Below are 24,101 nucleotides of genomic sequence, written 5' to 3' on the forward strand. Positions count from 1 at the left end.
GAATATTAGTGACACTTTTGGGTACCAAAATGTTCTGTATTAATTCAAACACTGGAATACCTGTTACATACAAGACATGATGTTCAGAACTATGAAGCAGTCTCTTTTCTTGACTGCAAACACAGTTATCTTACTCACTTCTGAATCCTCAACATCTAACTCAGTGCCTGGTACTTCATCCTCACAAGTAAGAATGGATTAACTACATAAGTATGTAAGAGAAGTGAAAACAAAATGCTGTGAGTTCAGAGCGGGGACTATTCCCTTGAATACTCAAGAGTGTCCGTGTAGGCCCCCAGAGAATGTTGTAATGGTTAGTGTGATGTGCCCAGTTACCTAATCTAACACTAATCTAAGTGTTGCTATGGAGGTATTTTGTAGCTGTGGTTAACATCTACGATGAGTAGACTTAAATAAAGGAGTCTATCCTCAATAATATAGGTGGACCTCACCTAATAAGTTGAAAGGTCTTAAGAGTAAAACTGAGGCTTCCATTAAGAAGAAGAAATTCTGCCTCAAGATTCCAGGCTGAGTTTCAGATTTCAGGTTTGCCAGCCCCCACAATTGCATAAGCTAATTCCTTGAAATATACCAAAGTGAATCAGCCATATGCATAACTAACTATGTCCCCATATCCCCTCCCTCTTGAGCCTCCCTCCCACCCTCCCTATCCCATCCCTCTAGGTGGTCACAAAGCACCGAGCTCCCTGTGTTATGCAGCTGCTTCCCACTAGTTATTTTACATTTGGTAGTGTATATATGTCCGTGCCACTCTCTCACTTCATCCCAGCTTACCCTTCCCCCTCCCGTGTCCTCATCCTCAAATCCATTCTCTAGTAGATCTGCGTCTTTATTCCCATCCTGCCCCTAGGTTCTTCATAACCATTTTTTTTTTTATTCCATATATATGTGTTAGCATACGGTATTTGTTTTTCTCTTTCTGACTTACTTTACTCTGTATGACAGACTCCAGGTCCATCCACCTCACTACAAATAGCTCAATTTCGTTTCCTTTTATGGCTGAGTAATATTCCATTGTATACATGTGCCACACATGATGTCTTCTTTCATGGTATGTCCCCTCTTCTCAAAGGCACTTAACTCTTCAGAAGGCCTCCTTGGTACCTCCTGATAGAATTTGTTCTCAACTTATAGGAAGTGACAAGGGCTCAATACTCTTTATTAACTAGGAGCTCAGTGAACACAATGTTTATAATGTAAAACCAACAATGATATTGACACAGTTGTCCTCCTTCTCTGGCTTTCCTGAAGCCAGTGTTAAGGCAACTTTCCATCTCAGAAGTCGGTCCATCAAGTGTATGGGGAAGAGACTAAGTGGGGAGGTCAGGCAGCCCCAAAACGCAAGCAGGCCATTGGGAGTCACAATGACAATAATCCACGTCACGCTGAATCCCATGTAATTCTACAGAGTTGGCCTGAATGCTGAAAACAACAATTCTTCTCCCTTAGGTCTCGACCTACCCTTAAGAACGACAGTAAAACTATGGTACCATAACTGTGATACACAAAGAGATATTTCTTTTCTAAAACTCACAAATACTATAAGATTCAGTGATAAGTTGTGATTCCAACCAGTTTCATGGAAATTGTGTTGAGTTTATGAAGGGTGAGAAACAGATCTCACCAGTGGGTTATGAAGCCCTTTTGAAGAAATACACAGAAAATGTGACTACAAGTAGTAAACTCTATTGTAGTACACAGATGAGTAGGGCACAGTGTTTATACAAGTTTACAGTCACAATATTTGCTCATAAGTGGTCATTGTTATTAAAGTGGTGAGACTGTGATATGGTAATACAACCTCTTCCTTACTACCAAAGTTAAGTGTTTAAATATTTTATAAGTGCTAATTCCCAAACTAGTCACCAGACACAAACTGCAGGTGTGAAAATATGTGATGAAGTTCATAACCTACAGGATGTAGACGCATTAATATTAAAATGTTGAATAAACTTACAAATATTGATCATTAAGTTTTGAATCTGTCCTTTTTCAAACATACACACGGATGCTGCAAACTAAGCATGAAATATTGAAACTGTATAAATGACTGTGGAGACCAGGAAAGTTTCTCCAAAGAATGACTGTTAGCCCACTTCCCTGATACTAACCCGAGGCTCGGCTGAGCTGGAGAAGCCCCAGCGGCCAGATCCCACTGCGGAGTGAAGCCCGCTTACACTCACACTCAGCTCTGGTTACATTTGAGGCAGTTTAACAGTTCCTGGCACTTTCCAGGAACCTTCCTTTTATCTTCTTGACTGAAATGGAGTCATATGCCCGCATATGCCACTGAAGGTGCAGAATTCTGCGGTGCTTCTGGCCGCTACCCGATCTTTATTGACTCCCCTTCTACTCCATCGTTTTCTGCTTCTTTTACAATCTGGTCAGTTTCATCTTTACTGAAACAGCCTTCGTCATTAGTAATGTGCATTTTGTTCTTCCTGCCAGCATTTTTGTCTGCAGCAGGTACCCTAAGGATGGTATTGGTGACCCTGTCAAAGGTCACCTGGATGTCAGGAACACCACAGTAAGCTAGAGGATCCCAGAAAGTACAAATTTGCCGAGCAATTTCTTTTCGTTAAAGCCCTTTCTCCCTCATACACTTTTGCTAAGACAGTGGTCTTGTTGTCAAAGTAAGCTGGGAACATCTGGGTCTGCTTTGGAGGTATTGAGGTGTTTCTCTTGATAAGGGATGTCACATCCTCCCTGCTGTCTCAGTGCCTGTTGGGAAATGGGTAACATCAACGAGCTTCTCTGCACATACCCTGATTTGTCGCCTGTGAGAAGAGCTGCCTGTGCAGCTGCGCTACACACCGTGGCCTCATCATGGTGGGTGGTCTTGTTGAGCTCCTCTCCATTCAAGACATCTTTCAGCAATTTCTGGAACTTTGGGATGCAAGTGGAATCACCCACTAGCACAATTCCATTAACCTGGCTCTTGTCAAGTTGGACATCCTTCAGAGATTTCTGTACGTGCTTCAAGGTACCACGGAGGAGATAAGCACTGAGCTGCTCAAAGTGGGCTCAGGAAATGGAAGGGTAGAAATCCACACCCTTATAGAACCAGTCAATTTCAAACCCGGGGTGAGCAAAGAAGTTCAAAATACATGTTGCCTTCTTACACGCAGCCTCGGTGTGGCACATTGCCTGCTTGTTGGGGGCTGTATGCTTCTTGTGCTTGCATTTGAAGTCATCAACCACGTGATTCACCATACAGTTATCAAAAATTTCCCCAGCCAGATGTGTGTCACCAGCTGTGGATTTTCCTTCAAAGATGCCATCCTGGATGTTTAGGATAGATACATCAAAGGTGCCATTACCTAAGTCAAAGATCAGCACGTTTCTCTTTTTTAAAGCTTCAGGTGTTTGGGGATTTTTTTTTTTTTTTTTAAATCCAAGGCTTGGAGTATGGTGCTGCAATAAATAAGCTCATTAATGATTCCCAGGATATTAAGATCAGTGATGATCCCTGCATCCTTGGTGGCCTGACACTGTGAATCATTTAAGTAGGTCGGAACAGTAATTACTGCATTTCTACTTTTTTTCCCCTAAATAGGCTTCAGCAAATTCTTTCATCTTGCTTAGAACCATGAAAGAGATCTCCTCTAGGGGAAAAAATATTATTTCCTTTATATTGTACAATTACTTTGGGCTTTCCCTTTCCACAAATCACTTGGAAAGGCCAGTGCTTCCTTCTGACTGAACTGCGGCATCATCAAACTTGCATCCAATCAGCTTCTCGGCATCAAAGATGGTACAGGTGAGGTTCATTGCCTCTTGATTCTTAGCAACCTCATCTATGAGGTGTTCACTTTGTGAGAGTGACTTGGACTGGTACATTTGCCATGGTGATTGGCAATGATCTCTACTTTTCCATGCTGGAAGACCCCTACTCGCGAATAAGCGGTACCCAGTTCAATACCAAAGGGAGACGTCTTGAGTAAAGAAAGAGAAGGGGGTAAGTGAGGCTGAAATAGTTTAAAAGAAATCAGTGTCAACTATAGCCTCTTGCAATGAACCTCTCCATGAGACCTATATCCTCTATTTTCTCCAGCACCTCCTGTCTGCTGTATTGCGGTCCTTATGCGGGTCAAACTCAAATATAAATGCATTCAGTTTTATAATTCATTCAGATGGTAATGTGTTCCACTTGTCTTCTATTGTTTGCAGCCCTCCCCTGCATTTGTCAATAGATGCCTGATTACAAGATGACCACCAGAATTCTGAGGATGATATCAAGCCATCAGTGGCAACCAACAAGGCTTCAAAAGCCCTTGGAGCCATTTTGGTGTCTCTCGTGCCCAAATTTAATTTGTTTCTAGGTCCAGTCAATTTTTCCTCTTTGCATGTGTCCTGTCCCACTGCCACCACTCTGGTTCAAATTTTTATTACTTCATCTCTAGATTATCACAGTAGCATTACCACTAGTATTTCTCCTTTCTCTGATTTCATGACTTATGCATCACCATCATTCATCCATCCATCTCTCCATTCAATAAACATCAATTATGTAACTGCCATTTGCTAAACACTGTGTTAGATACTGAAAGTAAAGGGAGAAATTAAATACGGCTGCTATCCTCTAGGAACACCATCACGCTGACCTTTTAAAATTATGCCTTTAATCACACTAACCCTTGCTTAAAAACTTGTTCCCTATCATCTACCAAATACAGTAAATAAAATAAAACACATCCCACTAACCTTTCCAGCTGGTATGGCTTATGGAATCAGACAGACACAGGATTCAAGTCCTGACTGTGCCATCTGCAGCTTTGCTAGTTTATTAATGATTAGGCATGCTTTTTAACCACTCTGCTCCTCACTTTCCTTACCTTTAAAGTATACCTCCCATCTTGGCATAGAGTAGGTGCTCATTAAAAGTTCTTCTGACGTTTCTTGTCTTTAAATAACCGGCAACCCTAAAACACAGATTCGTAAAGAATCAGAATATAATGGATTCTAGATATAATCAAATAAAGGTCTCTAATTAGACATCTGGGGAAACTGAGGTGCAAGCTGGGAAGCGACTGGCCCTTGGTGACACAGGGATTTGGTGGCAGATGGAGATCTGGTAGCTGGTCCTCATGACTCCCCATCAAAGCACTAAATGGAAGCAGCCAGGAAACTTAAGGGCAGGAAGGCAAGGGCCACTCCCAACCAGAAGAATATTTCACTTGATGATCCAGATCGCAAATATGTAGCAACATTCTCAGTTTACAGGGAAAAGCTATTTTTATTTTTCTCCAAAGGAAAATGTAGAAGTTGGTGACAAATCTGAAAAATGGCAAGCACAGCAAATACTTAACTCTAGGACATTAAGGGAAGTCATAGAGCAGTGTCTTCAGTGGAGGGAAAGATGGATCTGAGATTGTAGGCAGGATGAGAGCGGAGGGACATGGAACTAGAGAAGGTTAATCCTGGGCTGGTCTTCAGAAACCACTGGGTCTAAGCCATTTGGATGACGGGTAAGAAAACTGAGACCCAGAGAGGTCAAGGGGTGGCCCTAGATTGCACACTTATAGACAGAACTGGGATACCTGACTTTTTAAAATCTTGCAATTGCTTCATTTGATTACACTGGCTACTCAGACAGAAATATTTGCATCACTTAGCATTTGCTGACTACCTCCTATGTGCAGATCACTGATCAGTTGATGAGAAAAGTTGCTAAGTTATACCGGGGCTGAACACAGGTAGAGAGTAGAGGGAAGGAAAGCCGTTGAGTTGTCCACGTATGCAGCCCCTCTACCTGCACCGGCAGAATATGTGAATGTCTGCAGTCACAGCCAGCCTAGGCAGGATGACTCCCAAAGAGGTTATTACAGCGTCATTTAAAATTAAAATTTAATAAGTTATATTCAACACGAGTTGAAAACTTTCATAAATTTAATGAATCATCTAATTAAATACTGTAATGCAACAGTATGGAGCCGACTGAAAGAAAACCTTAAGAGTTATTTTTATGCTTAAATGCAGTTAGTGAGTAATGTTTTAAAAACAAAGCCCTTTTGAATTGCATAAAGCTTTTTTTCTAAAGCAGGAAATGTTTATTTCAGAAACCATCCCTTGTTTTCAGGAATTACATGTTTATTTTTTACTTTCAAGGCTAAGTAGTCAGCTAAACTACAGTTTATACCAGCCACCATGTTGTCAGTCCAGACTCAGCGGAGCCCGATTTCCTGCAGAATGATTACATGGCAATGTTGTCAAGAATTGTGTTGGGTTATGACGCCAAAGTAATCCCATGTTACTGGGCCGGCGGTGGGTGGCGGGAGGGACTACATTTTCTTAATCAGGACATGACACCTAGTTTCATTTATAATCTTTCCTTAATTTGCTTTCCTTATCCTATATTGTGTGGTAAATATATTAGACTATATTTATTAGTTTATATTTATATTATAAAAATATAAGTGTGGTAAATATTTAGTCTCTTTGGGCAGCTGTTAGTGAAATATCTTCTAAGTTAATATGTCAGCTAGCTTTCAGCCCAATATTCAACCTAAAGTGGAAAGCTCAATTTGAAATCTGACAAGTAAGTTGCTACACAAGTTTGGAAGTCTCTAAGCCACAGCAGCCTGGGCTGGGAATACTGCTCTCCAGTCCTCTTTCTTGAGAGCCTTCTACTTCCTCTGGAACTTGGGAGATCCCTAGAGGATTAAACCCCACCTTCCCAAGCGGCATGCTAACTGTGGAACAAATCATCTCCTTCATAGTCCCCACTGCCTGAGAGCGTTTAGTTCAAATGAAAGATTTTCAGACTTCCGAAGGGCAGAAATGGTGAGTGAAAGCCATGAACTATAAGGAATGTTTTATTTCTTCAGCTGGCTGACATGCACACAGGTAGTCACTGTATTATTCCTTTTGCCAGTTGGGTATTTCTTAACTAACAGATCCATCTCTTTGAGGTTCATGGATATAGCCGGTTCTCTAAAAAATCATAATTACCATAAGTATTGCATTGGGTAATGTAAGAAATCCATGCAACAAAAACAGATTATTTGTATGCCTTCACCCGGGACCTGTCATTACTCCCTATACTGCCAAGAGTGAATTCTCTCGTGAGACCCACAGGAATTTGCTAATAAATAAGGTTGGATCACCCCCCTCCCGGGGCTAGTCTGGGGCTGCGACCCTATAGCATTCATTTCCTGACATTACTTAGTATATACCAGCTGGTCAAGGGTTAACTTTGCTTTTCTTCCAATTTCACTATTCCTCAGTCCTTTATGCAATCCCCCAGCAGCTGTGTTATCCCTAATATAAAAATGATGATTTAGCCTTAGGGATAAAAATCAGGTTAAAGATAATAAATTGCTTCGGAAGATGAGAATAACAGCCTGAAATATATTACAGAAAATTACTGCACCCATTCTGAGTCTGAGGAAGAAAATCAGTTGACTCTTCTCTCCCCTTCCCAGAGCAAAATGTGGCTCTGGAAAAGCTAAGGAATGAAACAGAGGGAGATAAGTCATCCAGCTTGATCTAACCAGAAATAGGAAAGGAACCATAGGAGAAAGTCTGATTTGTGAGAACTGTCAGTAAAGAATGTCGAGAGGTTCCAAGAAACCTGCAGGTGTTGCTCCTAAGTCAAATATATGTCAGCTTTTTATGTCTATAATAATGTCATGAATTAAAATGTATTTATGCATATAGACGGGGCATTTGGTTACAACTCAAAAGTGGAATAATACCCCATTGCTTCACATTAATGACTACTCAGAACTGAGAATTCTGAAGCATTATTCTCTAGCATTTGCACAAGGGTTAGGATATGGGAATATCTAAAGCGGTTATGTTGCACTACCCAGCCTCACACATGTATATCTATCCGACTTGCAGAGAGACTTTGCAGGTTCCAAAGACTAAGGCACACATGTCAATTAATAAAAGTAAAATGCGATGAAACATTTCAAAGTACTTTGGAAATGTAAATTGCTATGGAAATGCAATATATTATTGTTGATCTTAATTATAATTTCAGAAGCATCAAGCATACATTTATATACATATATGCACTTATATACATATATGCACATACATACACATATATGAATATACATATACGTGTGATTAGTCTTAGACACAAACTAAACTGTTAATATATAAAAGAGTGGTCATTGAAAAACTATACTAAAAGTGCAGTAGAGCCTATAAGAGCAGAGAAGAAAATGGGATCAGGCAGGGCACATCAAAGGCTTTAACTGTAATGTTTTATTTCTTCAGCTGGGTGGTATGTACACAGGTCAGCACTGTATTATTCCTTTCCCTTAAGTTTGGTATTCGTAAGTAATAGATAATATTATTTTAAAGACAAAGAATGCTCTATTCTAAACCTGCATGGGTATTTGCAAGACAGAAAAAAATTAAAAGGAAAATATCTGTAACTGCTGTTCAGCTACAGAAGAGGATATAAACACACACTTTCACACAAGTACACCTACACGTGTGTGCGCGCACGCACACACACACACAGAGCCACACACACACACCCTGCCACGTGGTGTAACGGGATCAGAAAAATTGAAATTCTGGCTTTGGCTCCACCACATCTGAGAGGCCTGAGCTTACACAAGTCACTTAACTTTGCTGAGGTCCAGCTGACTTGCCTGAAGATGGGATTTTTAATCTGTAGACAGGGCCACTGTGAAAATTATTAATATCATAATGAATATAATTATTAATATACAGACAAGAGCACTCTGCCAAGTGAAACACCATTATGTCAGAGCACGTGCTGAAGTGGGGATGCAGGCCCTTTGTGCCCATCCAGTCACTGCACCGAACACTCACCTGGAGCCCCAAATCAAAGGAGAAGCTGCCTATGTACACACAGAAGTGAAAGGAAAGTCATATTTGATGTGGTCTTGAGGCAGGAGATAGATGGGGCCCAGGCTGAGCAGCTGGAGTCTGTCCCCTGTGGACAGATACTCCAAGGCGAAGATAATAGTGGGGGCAGAGAGGGAAGCCTGACGTGGGGCTCAGAACCTTCACTCCAGTGAGTGGCCTTCTGTGGTGTAAGTGTTCTCCAGCCTGTGAGTCACCCACCCCGCGGTTATGGGATTTGATTTTGTTGTGATTGCGCCCCTCCTACCGTCTCATTGCGGCTTCTCCTTTGTCTTTGGATGTGGGGTATCTTTTTTGGTGAGTTCCAGTGTCTTCCTGTCGATGATTGTTCAGCAGTTAGTTGTGATTCTGGTGTTCTCGCAAGAGGGAGTGAGAGCACGTCCTTCTACTCCGCCATCTTGAACCAATTTCCTCTACTGGATTTAAACGAACATTGAAGAACACTCGTACTGGAAAGATTGGAAGGAAATATAACAAAATGTTAACCATGGTTAACTCTGAATTATAATAGTATATATTATACGGAAGAAAAACTAATTTTCCGTCTACCATTCTAGGTTCTTGTCTGAGACAACCCCTGTAATAAAAGACAGATTAACAAGAGAAAAAGAAGCAGAAGTTTAATAACATATATCTCTCCTTACACATGGGAGAAACCCAGGAAAAGTTCAAGCCTTCTCCATTGATAAGACTTTCTAGAATTTCAGAGTCACCCTCTTCTTCCTAGTAGAGAGGGACACACCCTTACAAATGGAGATTTCCCTTATAAATGGAAGATTCCCTTACCAAAGGGTAACCGCTACTACTGATTTTCAGACCTTTTCCTAAATCTGCTGGTTCTTAAAAAATAATCTGCTCAAAATAATCCTTCTGCCAAAGAGGCACATTTTGGATTGGGGGTGACATATTCTGCTCCCCTTCAAGGTAATTTTTTGATTTTGCTTCCTTCGTATGTTTCTGTCTTCTAAATTTTCTACTGTGAAAATATATTACTATCAAAATCATAAAAATTAAGTATCATTTAAAATACCAATGAAAAATGCTACCAATTACAAAAGCCTTTAAAATTACAAATTACATATCATTAATATGAAAAAGACATCTTAAAATTTGTCACATAAAACTTACAAAATAAGAAAGAAACACTTTTGGTATGCCAACATTGGCTTTTATCCTGAACCAACCACTGTTTGTGTGTGTGTGTGTGTGTGTGTGTGTGTGTGTGTGTTTGTGTGTGTGTTTAACTAAAAGAAGAGCCTAAAAAATATTCACTAAAAAGTTAATTTTAAAAACTTTGAAAACTGAGAAAATTGAGGATGTTAACATCATAGATTTCCAAGGTAAGTCCAACAAGTAGTATCAGAAACGGCATCTTAAAATCTGTCTTCTTAAAACTTAAAAAAATAAAGAAACACTGACTTTTGATATATCAACTTTAGCTTTTCTCCTGAACCAATCAGTTCCTGAACCAATCAGTATTGTCAAAATCCTAAAGTTAGATGAAGAATTGCTGAAATAGACCAGTATGGATTTTGTAGGTTGTGATACACTTAAAAATTGTTAAAACTCTGGAAGCTGGGAGAAATGTGGGCACATTAATAACTTCATAGTTTGCAAGGTTAGCCCAATTTGCAATTTCATGACCAAGTTTTCTCACAACTAGACATGAACTCACTAAAGAAACACATTAGAGAACTCTCTGATTACTTACTGATCACTAATAAACAAACTTTTAGGTCAACAAGCAAATGTCTTCTTCTAAAGGCATTACAAAGTACTCTTCTCTATTACCTATATTCTCTCTCATGCTCTTAATGTTGATACCTTTAAGAATCTCCAAAAGATCTTAACATTTATGAGGAAGCTAAGGTTTTCAGGATAATAAGAAATTCTTATCATTTCACATAAATGTCAAGTTGGATAAGGACACAACTTGTTGGTTTACCCCGTTTATCATAATAAATTTAATATCGCTTTCAGCAGTGAGGCACAGTACTGCATCCACAATACGATAGGTAACTGGAATTCCTCTGCTCCTTAAATTAGTAAGCAAGTTACAGTGCATATCAATCACGCATAATGAGTCTGAAGCATGGCTTGATTATATTTCATTTGCATAAGAATTTTCTGTAATTTTTTTAAACTGATCATTTTTAATTCAGAATAGATTTAAATGCCACACAACTGCTGCTCTCCTCCTGAAATGCTAAGCCATCTTCTTACATAATACAAAAATGCTAATCAATTTTTTTAATGCAGATCCTAGCTTGTTAATGAGTTTTCACCTTTCTACATGCTGTCAAATCTCATTACACTGTCACCTTTCTAGGGTTCACAACTGGAGTACACATTTATATGGTTCATTTCTAATTGCTACATTATTTCATTGCATTTACAAGGGAAATATCTTTTAAATAATCCTTGGATTGTCCAATTTTAAGGATAATTTGCTCTCTTTGCATTCTGTAGTTTGTAAAACTCCTACCATTAATTTATGGAAATACTGATTCAAACATTCTCTGATAAGCCAAAAAAGTCTGAAGACTAAAAATGAAACAAACAGGAACCAACAGATAAATGTAGATCCAGAAGTTAATTACAATGAGATAAAATGTACAAATAAAAATAGCTTATTAAATATAATAATTTAGAAACATGGAATTCATTTGGGAATTATTATTTTAAAATAACGATTCATAAGATATTCAGAGGCTAAGCATTTTCTTGAATTTCATATATATTTCTCACAGTAGTCAAAGATCTTGAAAGATTTTGCTTGGGGAGGAGGAAGAAATTTCCCTCTACTCTACTCTACTCCCTCCCTCTACTCTTCTGGCTGGTCTAAGAATTAAATTGACATGAGACAGATTAATAAGAAAATCAAAGTTTAACAACATGTATACTTGGGAAAGACCCAGGAGAACTGAGTAACTCGCCAAAATGGCCCAAGCCACCACCTTAAATACCATCTCCAGCTAAAGACAAAAGAAGAAGTTGGAGGTGAGGGAGCCAGTTATGAGAGGTGACCAGGAAAAGCACAGTAAACAAGGGTAAGGTTGTTGTGCAGATTTAAGTCCATGCCTTCTCCACTGATAAATTTCCAGAGATTTAGCCATTTTCTTCTTGGTATAGAGAGGAAAACACCCTTACGAACAGAGATTTCCCTTGTAAATGTAAATGTTTCTTTCAAAAGGGTGACTCCTACTTGGTTTTCAAAGTTTTTCCCTTGTGTGCTGTTTCTTAGAACTTAACCAGGTTAAAATAATTAATATCCCAAAGAGACATATTTTGGGGTGCCAAATTCTGCTCCCCTACAATCTCCATGTGAATTTCATTGAAATCTTTTAATAGAACACTTTCAAGAGTGCATCTTAGAAACCAAGACAAGGGGTGAGACAAGTGACTCGTTTTGAAAACACACTATATGCTGGCAATAACTTTTTAAAAATGTTTAATAGGAAAGGAAAAAAGAATAAGTTATATGGGAGAAGCAAGCACTTGGTAGGAAAAAAATGAAGTTAACTTGCTAAGTCAACTCTTAGATGCAAGTCCCTAAGCAATGCCAAGCATCAACCCACCGGCTAGAGGTAACGGTTCCTGATAGATCTCATTACTACACAATGAATGTTCTATTCTTTGCAAGGAATATATATATATATATATATATATATATATATATATATATATATATATATATTCTCCACCAAGGTAAATTTCTTTCCCTCTAAATAAACTGTGAAATTTCCATGGAGAAAAATCCGCATGGTAAAAGGATTTACGGAATCATCCTGAGGCATTGTTCCCATCCGTAAATTCCAAGTTTAGTTGGCACCAAGAATACACATTTGTTTAGGGAAAAAAAAAAATTCTCTAGTTCACTTCAAGTGCACAACTAATTCCTAAAACCTATTGATTCACTTTTATTCATTCATCATATACAGCTTCTAAAAACAGAATATGTAATATTCTTTGAAAAGGAGCTTATATAAAATTTTAATAAGCTGTTCCACATTTCAAAAATCACAAGATTACTGTCATTTCCTAGACAAGACATTTATCCTTAGTTCAGGATCCAAAATCACTTGTTTAATTTAGCACATGCAGCAAAGACAAACCAGCTCTGTTGCCTTCCCTAAAGAGCAATGTTGCTTGCCATTAAAATAGAATTTAAATAAATGACCATTGAGGCATTCGTTTGATAGTGGGGTTATAGGTGATTTTCAACAATAAGCCTGCTGAAAATCTGGAAAACAAACTAAACAGGAAATTTTTAAAAGCAATGACAAATAAAGACTTCACCCAACAGTAAACTAGCGCAAAGCATGGGGAAGGCAACAGACCAGACAACGAATATGGAGTTTCTGGAGCCCTTCTTAGGCGCTCAAGGGAAGGGCCCTCCCCTAATGACAGTAGACCTGTGGCATCCAAAGTAACTCTATGTCGGAAGAGTGCTTCCCATTTCAGGACAGCAAGTGATGAGGCCATACGGACCATTACAAAGTAAAAGCCTCTTCTCCTCCAGATTAGCCAAAATAGCACAAACAAAATCCAACCTCGAGGTAAAGGTAAAGAAAAGACAAGGGGCTCTGAAAGCCCAAATCGCGAGATCTAGAGGTTCGCCGAATAAATTCTAAATTCAATTTCAGAGTAGAGGAAACAAATGGCTAAACACTCCCCTGTACCGCAAAGGTAAAATCACTAAACTCCAGGGCAGTGGTCAATTTCACCCCCTCTGCCTTGCCTCTCCCATTCCATTCTGAATGTTCTAGAGCCTCTGCAGCGTCCTGCCCCACTGCCTCTCTGACCTGACTCCGGGAAGTTTGACATCTGGCCCCGCTCTCGGCTCCAGGCTCTGGGTGTCCTGGCTCCGGGGTCCCAGCTCTCGGCCTTGGACCCCTACTCATGTCACCACGTGGCAGGTGCACACCAGCCGCTTGTAGATTCCTGTGTTCTGCCAGTGTCAGTATCTGCGCCTGAGCTGTTTCCCAAATCTGCCTCAGTCCCGCCTTCCATTCTCCCACGTGGCTCATATGCTCACAATTCAGCCAACTCTGAAAAATGTTATCATTTGTGTATTTTCTCATTCTCATTTTTCATGTTTCATTTCATCGAACTTCTCATTCTTTTATGTTTGTCCCATTTTTCTTCCATTGTAGTTTCTCATTCTTGCGCCTATTCTTTTATTATCTGGCACTATTTTCTCACTGCCAGCCTTCTTACTTTACTTCCTCTTCTACTCATTTCCTCATTTTTACCCCCATAAATGTCCTTGTCCTTTATTTCACTTTCCTCTCATGTTTAATCTCATATTTTCAGCATATTCTCTACATTTGTATTATTCTCTCACATTTTTTTCATTCTCAAATGTCATTTTAGTGTCTCATCTTTTCCATATTAAACTTCTCCTATTCTTTCATTTTCACATATTATCTTTTGCCCTTTCTCATGTTTATAAATTTCTATTTTCTCAAAGTCTTGTTTTTTCACTCCCTCTTACTTTCTACAGTATCACAGATTATACTTTATTCCTTTATTTTCTATTTTCTCCTTCCTTGCTTTATGTTCCTTTACTAACTTTCATTCTCTCCCTATTTTTACTCACATTCTCTCCCATATTCTTTTCCATCACTTTTCCCTCACATACATTTTCACAGTTTTCTCTGCCACACTTCTCCCTCTCATTTTTAAAAATCATTATTAAGTCTAACAGAGTTAAGTAAGAAAAGGTTTCCTCTAGTGCTCAGATACCTGCTGGTAGGTGAACTTACCAGTTAGTGGTCCATGCAGGTGAATGGTGAAACCAAGGCTGTGCAAGTCCAGATGAAATGAGGGTGAAGACTAGCCCATCTAGGGACAACAACTATGTTTTATACTAGGGTGTGGCCTAGCAAGAGCCTCTCATTAGTTGTCCACAGTCACACCACTCAGTTACAGAAATTTCTGGAAACACCAAGGGGCCAAGGAAGTCTCACTTCAAAGTTCTTAACCAATCCTTCTTTAGGCACATTGTTTCCTCACAGGACATACTAATCTCACTGAGGCTTGTCATTTTCCGATTATAGGACAATTATTAGCCCCAACTCTCTCCCTGTACATCCAGTTGAAAAATCCAGACAGATGGGAAAATAGAAATATACTGCTTGGGGATGGGAAATAATTGCAAGCATCCTTTAAGCCACGGGAGTAACTAAATGTAGAAAGAAAAGTTTAAAACAGAGCCCTTAGATACATATAATTCAAATTACAAGAACCAGGTGAGGGGAAAAGAATGAGCAAACAGATCCTGAAAAAATAAGCTAAAGGATCTCATGAGAAGAAAGTTTCAGAAGTATCACCGTTTTAGATATAATAAAGAGAACATAGGGTTTAGACTCAATTCTATGTTTGACCACAAGGAAGACAAAATATTCAAAGCAGGGTTTGAGTGAGGTCAAAGAATAGAGGCCACAAAAAGCGAAATTCAAATAGAAGAATAGACCCGGCACAGCTTCATCTTTACGCTTAATTGTATGAATCAGCAAAGTGTAACTGGGAAGATCAGTCTGCCTGCCCAGTGTCAAATAGGAACAAACCTGGACTTAGCTAAGGAGAAACTTTATTCAAAAAGACTGTTACAATAAGGAGAAGACTCCAACCTCAGGATCTGCAAGTGCCTCAAAATCAAACAGAGAAAGGCTTTTCTTACATGTGAAGGGGGAAGCAGGGCTAGCAGGAACTCTGTGGGAGAGAGGGGCACGTGGTGGGAGTGAACAGCTTGGTAAGATCAGACCTCTTCAACAGGAAGTGTTTCTCTGCGTGGTCAACCGGTTCTCCATTCTTGGAATGAACTGTTAAGGGGGATATTATGCACCTTGGTGCTTGCTTAAGCTTCAGGTGACCCAAATGTCAGGGGCCTGTGAGGAGGACAGAAGCCTGACTAAAGTTTTGTCAAGCCAAGTCAGAGAGTAAATAATGGACAGTGGGGGGGGACTTGGTCACCAGTAAGTTAACAGTCCTACCTGGAAGTCTCTACTGGCAAACCAGTTGTGAGCAGAGTACTTAGGCGAACCACTCCATTTTCAACATTTATTTCTATTTCAGTCAACAGATATTTTTGGAACCTATTCTCTAGCAAAGCTGTGTCTTATTTGTTTTTCTGTTCCAGTCACCTATGGAAATTGAGATTAAGGTACCCAATAAAATACACAAATGGAAACAGCATTAATGATTAGAAAGGCCAAATCTGTTACATTGCAGATGACAAAAAAGAGGCCTAGAACTGAACTGTAGGTAATCGTAATCCTCAAACACACACACACAAGCACACACACACACATACACTCACACTCACACTCACATACACATTTGATTATACCTCTGAAAAACTATCTTGGTCACTGAGAATGGATCTCCATTTGATGAAGAAAAGCATTTTGGCCTGGCTGTATAGTTATATTTAATTTAACTTTGCTTATACATTTTATTTGAATTATTTCCGAAAATGTAAAGTCAATCTTTCTATCTTGGGACATATATACCCACAAGAAAAAATATATTACTCTTTTTTCCCAGTACAGAAAATTACATTAGAGAAAGTCCAGGAAAATAGCAGGAGAACAGTAAATCATGCTGAGGTCAGAGTTGTTTTGGGTTTTAATTAGTCATAATATAACACAATCAAAGAATAATTTGCTGCTACTATCATTTTAACAAGATAGTTTTTCATAATGAATAGTGCTCAATAACAACCTCAGGTGAATATGCTCAGATTAATTTGTTTTGCTATTAATATTTATCCAAGGATACTGCAGAATTCACACTTTCCACATCTGCAACCTGAAGTGAACAGAAAGGAGTAGCAGGCAAGATAAGATGATGAATTAGGTAGAAAACAATCAAATCTAAACAGAGACATTAGCTGTGATTAAACATATTATTTGCTATGCCTATTTCAGTGAAAAACAAGAATTCAGGAAACTGTAACATCTATTTATAACATGAAATATGGGAAAAGGTATGATAAAAGTAATATGTCATTGAAACCTGCCACTAGTATGGTCTCTTGCCTGTTTATCTTTTATTTGGTTTACATTTTCATACTCTTAGAAACCATTTATTTCTAGAGCTTCTAGTGATATTATACTACATTATACATATGGTGATCTAGATGTCAGGATTGAATGAATATAAAATAGCTATTCCAAAGGTGTATGAATATGGCAAAAAGCAAACTCATCTCCTTATAGCAAAGAGCAATCGCCTAGAGATAAGATAACATTGCTGACTACGGACAATAAATAATAAGATAGAAATCACAATGGAATAATAAAAGGCACCATTTTAACCATCAAACATGTATTACCCTTAATGGGCGCCATATGTTGTGGATTTACAACTATTCTTTTCATAACTACATTTTAAAAGTAAGGAATGTGTTTCAGACTTGTAAGGGAGACGTCATGTTGTATTTTCACTCTAATGCCCCCTCCTACCACCACTACTATAACTTAACAAGGTTAAACCAGAAAAGTATACACTTTCCCTTTGATTAAAGACCTTTTGGCAAATAGATAAATACATACATATATTTGTACACACACGCGCGCACACATATATATACATACACACACATAGATTTAGTTTAAAAAGGCAAACAGCAATTTTATGCACACAAATCAATTTAATCTTTTTAAGTGATTTAACCATTTAAATAATTCAGAATAAGGTTAAAAATCTTTTTTTTTTTTTTTTTAAATATAGCTACCACCGTGTGTATATTAAAGGTGAAGGAAGAAGTAAGCACCAGACAGTAAGAATATATGCCTTTTAGAGCCAGAAGATTTGAGTTCGAGTCCTGGCTTCTAAATGATTCTCCGTAAAGAAGTGAATCTCTCTGAGCCTCACTTCATCCAACTGGAAAATGGAACTTATACCTGCCAGTATAATAAGAATCCAATGAGATAACATGTGAAAAAATGCTTCTGAAACTAAAGATCAATATAAATGGGAAAACATTTAGCTTCCCTAGCCACCTTCTCCACATGCCCCTCAGTGGACTGATCGGTCAGGCCTACAAGGAAGAATGTGGGGTTTTAGGTGTGAAACTGTGATTCTATATATTTTTTTTTACAGCTCCAAAGGTTCTCAGTTTCCTTAGGTCTCAATGATGTAGATGAAAGTGACTAGTTTTTGGATCCAGACCCCTGAGTTGGAATCCCAGCTACACCTCTTTTCATGAGAATGTGATCATGTGTCACTTCAGCTTTCTGAGCTGCAAGTTACTTATTAATACGGTGATACAAATGGTACCTACTTCCCAGACTTGTTTGACGATTGCATGAGATAAGCCTGCTTAATTCCTAGCACCATATTTGGCATATAGTGGGCACTCAACAAAAAGTAGTGATGTTATCAATATTGATATTTATTGCCCTCATTTGACAATTATGCTTCCTGCTCTAAATGGCAAGATTCAAGCCCCAGGCGTTTTTGCCTGAGATGTTTTTACAATGAATACTACTCAATCCAAGCTAAGGTGCATGTGCTCAGGAGAATGTTTTGATATTAACATTTATCAGAGGACACTGCAGGATTCACACTTTCTCCATCTGGTGGGGATTTCTCTGCTTCAGATCCTTTTTTCTTTTCTTCGACTGCCACTTATAATAAGGAATTTTTTCATATCTCAGTGACCAGTATTACAGATAGGTGTCACACCAGTGAACTTATATATAAACAGAACAGTACGTTTAAGGGTGAGGTTTCCAAGCAACCCCTAAATGAAACCGATATTTGAATAACAACACAGTAGCATCCTCAACTAATGTTAACTTGATGACCCAGCATTCTAACCCTAGTGATGAAAGTCCTCACCAGGGATTAGTGATTACCTATGACCTTGAATCAGCCAACTTGCAGTAGTGGAAATTTGCATTTTCAGACTCCCTGTTCTCTAACCAACTGCTTGCTTCCCTAAAATGGACTAGAGAAGAAAGAAGAACTTGTCACATTCATTTTTGGGGGAGCAGTGATTTGGAAGCCACTTGATTTGAGGACTGTATTTATTCACTCCTCTGTCTCCACTTAACTGCTAGCGAAGGCTTTATCCCACAAATCATCTCAGATAATTTCTAGGGCTTTTAGTATCTATTTCACAAACTTAATAATTATGGGGGAACAACATAAATTTTGAATAGATGTTGATGAGTAAAAATACCATGAAAACAAAATTAAAAGAAGAAAGTGAGATAGCAGATGCTGAGATGGGACTAATTGAAATTGGGTGGTCAGGGAAGGCCACGCTAATACAGCAACACATGATCAGAAACCTGAAAGAGGTGAGGATGTGGTCCATGCAGTTATCTGCAGGAAGGGCATTCCAGGAAGAGGAGCCAGCAAGGGCCAACGTCCTGGGGTAGGGGTGTGCTTGAGGAGCAGCAAGGAGAGCGGTATAGTGATGATAGTGTAGACAAGGGGATGAGGGAAGTGACTAATAGGTCTTGTAGACAGCTTTTTACATGAACAATGAACGTGCAAGACTTTCATGGAAAAAAATGGTAAAGCACACTGAAACACACACACAAAAGAACAAAGTAAATGAAAGAGGTACCATGTTTTCTACCTCAAGAAACTATCAGAAAGATAAAACAATAACACATTTTCCCAAAATGATATATAGTTTCAATGTAATGCCAATCAAATTTCTACAGGCTTTTCTAGGAACTTGGTAAATTAATCTTAAAATTTTTTAGAGAAACAGTGATGCAAGGATAATTGAGTTGCCAACATACTCCTCTAGGAAAATAGGTAGATTTGATCTACAAAATACCAAGACTTTTCATAAAACTTTAGTAATTAAAACTGTGGTATAATAATTGTTCTTGCCTACTGTAATCTTTCTGACTTTGTCTCCCCTTTTTCATTCCACACGGGGCTACACTGGCCTCCTTGCATGATTGTCCCCTTTGGACTTTTGTACTTGCTCTTCCATCTGCCTGGTATGTGTTACCTTCAGATATCTGTGTGACTCGCCCCGTGATGTCCATCAGGCCTCTGCTAAGATCAGTGAGGCCTTCCCTGTCTATCTTATTTAAACAGCAATCCTCAACCCATCTGGTATGTGCCCTATCCTCCATCTCTGCTTTATTTTTCTTCATAGAACTTCTCAACATTTGATATTTTACATATTTTAATTATTTATAACTTTATTGCTGCTTCCTCCCACTAGACTATAAGCTCTAGAAGGGCAGGTGTTTTTCTCTTTTGTTCATTGATGGATTCTAATAAGCTAGAAAAGTGCTTGGCACATAGCAGATGCTCAATGTTCGTTGAAGGGATGATAAGTGAATGAATGATATTGGTACAATGATAATATTTAACTGAAACATAAAAGACAAGTCCAGACACAGACCCAAAGATATATAAAAATTTGGTAGATGACAAAGGTGACATTGCAGTTCAATGGGAAAAGAACAAAACTAAATATAATAAAAATCCATGTAAGATATATGAAATGCCTAAATATGAAATGCAAAACTGTAAATATCTTTGAATTAAATCCAATTAATTTTATAACATGGGTAGGGAAATTTTTCTAAAACCAGACCCCCCCCCCAAAAAGAACCTCACAATATTCACAAAGAAAGTTTGCTAAATTAAATTACATTAAAATTAAGAATCTATGTTTTCCAAATAAAACCATAAAATAACTGAAAGGATAAATCACAAATTGGAATAATATATTTGCTACACATACAACAGACAAAAAGTTAGTTTCCAGAATATTTTTTTTATATCTTAAAAATAAAAATAGCAACCAAGTTAAAAATCAGCAAAAATATGAAGACACTTTATATAAGACAACATTCAAATTGCTTGTGACATATTCATCTATACTAAACATAATTAAGAATTATGGACATGCAAATATAAATTCACAACAAGACACCATTTTATATTCACTAGATTGAGAAAAAGTGAACAAATCTGACAGTTCCAAGTTCTAGGGAGGATTGTGAATGTACTCTCCTACACTGCTGGTGCAAGAAATTGGTATAAGCATGTTGAAAAGCAACCTGGCGTTATCTTTAAAATTATATTGCCTAATACCTAACAATCCAGTAATTTTGATCATAGGATATAGCTTAGAGAAAGTCTTGCATATGTAAAATGGAAGATAAAGTTGTCCCTTGGTATTCAAACATATTGCTCAAAGCCATTATACAAAATGGCATGGTATTTGCATATAACGAATGCACATCCTCCCATACACTTTAAATCATCTCTAGATTACTTATAATACCTAATACAATGTAAATACCATGTCAATAGTTATAATTACAATGTAAATGCTATGTAAATAGTGGCTGGCAAGGCAAATTCAAGTTTTGCTTCTGGGGACTTTCCGGAATTTTTTCCCGAATACTTTCTATTTGTAGTTAGTTGAATTTGAAGATGTGGAACACACAGATATTGAGCAAAGACTGTATGTTCATAGGAGCATCATACATTATTCCTTACCCTCCTCCCACAGTAACAATAAAAACTACAAGTAACCAAATACCCATTGACGGGAGAATACAGAAATAAATTGTGGTAAATTTTCAGAATGAAATACCACAAAACAGGGACTTCCCTGGTGGCACAGCGGTTAAGAATCCGTCGGCCAATGCAGGGGACATGGGTTTGATCCCTGGTCTGGGAAGATCCTACATGCCACGGAGCAACTAAGCCCATGCACCACAACTACTGAGCCTGTGCTCTAGAGCCCGCAAACCACAACTACTGAGCCTGCGTGCTACAACTACTGAAGCCTTCACACCTAGAGCCTGTGCTCTGCAACAAGAGAAGCCACCGCAATGAGAAGCTTGCGCACCGCAACGAAGAGTAGCCCCCACTCACCACAACTAGAGAAAGCCCATGCGCAGCAATGAAGACCCAACGCAGCCAAAAAAAAAAAAAAAAAAATACCACACAACTGTGAAAATGAATGAGCTGCAGCTTCACACACTGACACGGATGAATCTTAGAAACATGAGGTCAAATGAAAAAACAAAGTCAGAAGAATATATACAGACTGATACCATTTCATTAAGTTTTAAAACAGGAAAAAATTAACAATACATTGTTTAGGGATGCATACAAAAACTGGTTAAAATTGAGCATGCAAGAGAATACAAAAAAATTTTTAAATGATGGTTACCTCTGGTAGGTATGGGCAGAGGTAACTATGGGGCAGAATTGGTGTGGAGGACAAAGATATATTAAACACTATTGGTAATTTCTTGTTCTTAAATTGTGTGGTGGATTCACATGTGGTACATTTTTTGTTGTTTCATGGTTTGCATAAGTATAACAAATTATTCTGTGTTTCGAATAGTTCCTAGTGATGCATTTTTGTTTGACAAAAATGGCTTAAATCAACGATTTCTGTTCAGCAAAAGATACACAAAGTTAACAGATAGGTGACAGATTGGAAGATGAAATGTTCAATATTAAAATCTCATAAGGGATTAATATCTAGACTCCACCAGTTAGATTACCAGCAACAGAAAATCAGAGATATTGATAGGAAAAATGGACAAAAATATGAATAGTCAAGTCACGGAAATGGAAAACCAAATATGTAACACTAGTAATCAAAGAAATGCAAATTAAACTGTGAACTAACACTTGTCCTCCATACTATTGTCAAAAATGTGAAAATCTGATAGCAAATGTTGGTGAGAACCATGTATTCTCATGTACATCAAAGTGTAATCTAGTACAGCCATTTTGGAGAGCAGTCTGGCAGGACTTAGTGAAATTAATCAAGTATATAGATACTGTATGATCCAGCAAACCCTACTCCTGCAATATTATTCTGAAGAAACTCATTTCAGGACTGTAATAGGGTATGTACAAAAATATTCACCACAGACTTGCTTGTGGTAGCTGAAGTTGGATGCAACCAAGGTGTTCATCACCAAAAGAGTGGATGTGGATACATACTATGGAATAGTCTGCAGCAGTAGAAGCAATAAACTAGATTTCCTTATAGTTATCTGGGTAGATCTTAGCACTGGGTGAAAACATCAGAAACCACGATACCTATAGCACAATACAATTTACATAAATTTAAAAAAATACAAAAATACTACATTCTTGACAAAGACACAGGGTCTTGAAAAGTAAAACGATGAAATCTTGCCTCTTCTTTCTCTTTCTCAATAAAGTTACTGTTATGAGTTTTGGTTTCAGAATCATGTTTGTTTCTGCTTTAAGCCCAAGGATATTCTACCTATGAAATCCACCTCTTTGCAAGAAATGGACTGATCTCTGACATTGGCTTAGTCAAAGGACAATGTGTAAATCACTCTACGGTTGGCAGTTGGCCAAGGGAGACGGCAGAAGAGGTTGATGTAAGTTTGTGTTCGAAGGTCACTGTTCTCAGAAGAGTGAAGAAATACTTAGTTTCTGACCTTTTCCATAAATAGATTTTTGTACCAATTTGGTTAAAAGAAAAAAAGAGTACAACAACTTCTTTGAAGTCGCAAAGAAACAGGTCATAAAATACCATTGATGTGGCTGCTGTTGGATTTAGTAAGCTTAAAAAAATAAGATACTGCATATGAAAGTGATCTGTGAGCTTTACTAATTGGCCAATATATTAATAATAACAATCATATTGTAAATTCAAAGCTCTATTGCACTTTATCTCACAGTTTTACAAGTACTTTCACCTGCATGGATTGTGAGCCCCTAAAAAATCACTCTAAGTTAGGCAGCTATTATCAGTCCCAACTTACAGAATTAAAAACTGTGTCCCAGGGAAGTTGTCATTTCATTAGTAAATTACAGAAGAGGTACTGAAAACGTCTATCTTCTGACTGGATCATGGATTAATTCAAGAAAGTACTGAATCAGAGAACACGTTTTTGTGTCTTTGCATAATGTATTTTCAAGACAAAAGAAGTAGCAGAAACTGAACATAAGTGTTACACTAAGCGCAGAATTCCCCTAATGTTAAATTCTAAATTTACTGCTATATATTCGGGAATTAAAGTGACTGAATTAAGTACTTGAAAACTCAGTAAAGTTACCAACTAGTAAAGGTAATTAGCAAAAATGATCTGCTATTTTAATATTACCATCACATATCCTGAGTAGGTTCTGAAATATTAAATTAAGAATGATGATATTCTTCAAGAAGATATTGAAAACAGAAAAAAAGTTCTACTTTGTGTGGTAAAATTTCCACTTAGTTCATGTTT

General features: G+C 38.0%; 1 pseudogene across 1 annotated transcript in view; it reads right to left on the bottom strand.

The window, feature by feature from the left end:
• Positions 1 to 2,344: 2,344 nt before the first annotated feature.
• LOC309978648 (heat shock-related 70 kDa protein 2-like) overlaps positions 2,345 to 24,101 on the bottom strand; it is a 55,431-nt pseudogene continuing 33,674 nt past the window's right edge. Inside the window, exons 2-3 of the transcript in view lie at positions 3,144 to 3,956; positions 2,345 to 3,044 (exon numbers count right to left, since the gene is read on the bottom strand). The product of the transcript in view is annotated as a heat shock-related 70 kDa protein 2-like (transcript). The remainder of the gene's footprint in view (positions 3,045 to 3,143; positions 3,957 to 24,101) is intronic.

This window comes from Leucopleurus acutus (genome assembly GCF_964270905.1).
Source record: "Leucopleurus acutus genome assembly, chromosome: X".
Classification (NCBI taxonomy): Eukaryota; Metazoa; Chordata; class Mammalia; order Artiodactyla; family Delphinidae; genus Leucopleurus; species Leucopleurus acutus.